At 33.1% G+C, this 2312-nt stretch overlaps 1 protein-coding gene across 3 annotated transcripts in view; it reads left to right on the forward strand.

Moving 5' to 3' along the window:
* The window catches only part of ATP8B (ATPase phospholipid transporting 8B), a 753209-nt gene that overhangs the window by 169724 nt on the left and 581173 nt on the right, over positions 1-2312 (forward strand). The window lies entirely within an intron of this gene.

The raw sequence follows: 2312 nt of genomic DNA on the forward strand, positions 1-2312 counted from the left end.
CCTTTAACTAGTCAGACATTGGAACCTCTCCTTGGTTACGACTCATTTTTCCCTATCCCTACACATATACCAAATATTCTGGCCTTTTTGTGTTATGTTTTATCTCTTCGAATCTGCTGTTCGTCACTTTTCGATCTGGTATGTAGAAATGTATATAATTATTTGGGTCCTTTGACTGTCCAGACATTGGAACCCGCTCCCTGGTTACGACTCACTTTTCCTTTCCATACACAAACACCAAATAGTCTGGCCTTTTCGTTTTAGGTTTTATCTCTTCGGTTCTGCTGTTCGACATTTTCAACCTTTGGATCTGGTATGTAGAAGAGATAAAATCATTGGGTCATTTGACTGTCCAGACATTGGAACCCTCTCCCCTGGTTACGATTCATTTCCCCTTTCCCTACACATGCACTAAATAGTCTGGCCTATTCGTTTTAGGTTTTATCTCTTCGAATCTACCGTTCGACATTTTCATCTTTAGATCTGGTATGTAGAAGAGATAAAATCATTGGGTCATTTGACTGTCCAGACATTGGAACCCTCTCTCTGGTTGCGACTCATTTTTCCTTTCCCTACACATACACCCAAATAGTCTGGCCTATTCTTTCCACATTCCCTTCTGTCCTCATACACCTGGTAACACTAGAGATTACCAAACAGTTTCGTTTTCTTAGTTCAAGGGATTAACTTCTGCACTGTAATTGTTCAGTGGGTACTATCATCTTGGTAAGGGTAGAGGAGAATCTTCAGCTATGGTAAGCAGCTCTTCTAGGAAAAGGACACTCCCAAAATCAAACCATTGTTCTTTAGTCTTGGGTGGTGTCATAGCCTCTGTACCATGGTCTTCCACTGTCTTGCGCGTAGAGTTCTTTTTGCTTGAGGGTATACTCGGGAGCACAATTCTATCTTATTTCTCTTTCTCTTGTTTTGTTAAAAGTTTTATAGTTTATTTAGGAGATATTTATTTTATGTTATAACTGGTCTTAAAATATTTTATTTTTCCTTGTTTCCCTTTCCTCGCTGGGCTATTTTCCCTTTTGGAGCTCCTGGACTTATAGCGTCCTGCTTTTCCAAATAGGGTTGTAGATTAGCAAGTATTAATAATAATAATAATAATAATAATAATAATGATAATAATAATAATTTGCAATTGCAGATTTTTGGTTCTTTATACTTATTTAGTATTCAAAATTGATTTCATCCCTGATATTTTACTATTAACATCCGGATCTTTATTTCCTTATTCTTATAACCAGATATATTGTGAAATTTTTTTTGCCGTATATACAGTGATTAAATTTAGAGATATAATTATATAACATCATCCATTTTCAGAAATAGAAATTTAACTTGGAACCTGTCTGGTTTTTGTTCATTAAGTTTGTTTCTATTAGAATTTGAACTGTTGTGTATTCGTACGTTTTTTTTTTTTCATGAGATGTAGATGCAATTATTTTGATTTTGATTAGTGTTCCAGAAAAATATAGTTTTAATTCTGTTCAAATGATGCAATATATTTATATATATTATATATGTACTGTATATATATATATATATATATATATATATATACACATCATCATCATCATTCATCATTTCAGCCTTCAAAAGTCCTTTGTTAGATGTAGGCCTTCTCCAGGTTCCTCCACAGACTTCTATCGCAAGCTACTTCTGTGCCACTGTAGCTTATGTTGGTCTAAGTCATCTCGCCAGCGGGTTTTTTTGTCTTCCTCGGTTTCTTGTGTATCCTCGGGGTGTCCAGAAGGTTGTTCGTGATGTCCATCGGTTGTCTGTCATCCTGGCAATGTGCCCCGCCCAGTTCCATACATATATATATATATATATATATGCATATTCTGTATATGCACACAGCTATAATTGTATCAATACAATAAATATAGTTTATATATATAATATATGAATATTATATATATTATATAATATAATATATATATATATATATATATATGTATATATATATATATATATATATTCACTGCGTAATATTTATATAGATCCATATATGAATTTCTTATTACACATAAATATATATATATATATATATACATACATATATATATATATATATATATATAAATTTACATACATAATAATTTATGTACACCCATCTATACATAAACTTATATGAATCCCATACGAACCTCATAAGATTTATGTACACCCGCCCCCCACCAAAAAAAAAAAAAAATCCCAATCATTTGAAAATCAAGAAGGGAGCAAAGGTCCTTTGTATGTCAGCATACCACTTCTGGATTACGTGTGACCAGCAAAGGCCTTAAAGCTGCAGGCAT

The sequence above is a fragment of the Palaemon carinicauda genome, chromosome 18, assembly GCF_036898095.1.
Source record: "Palaemon carinicauda isolate YSFRI2023 chromosome 18, ASM3689809v2, whole genome shotgun sequence".
Classification (NCBI taxonomy): Eukaryota; Metazoa; Arthropoda; class Malacostraca; order Decapoda; family Palaemonidae; genus Palaemon; species Palaemon carinicauda.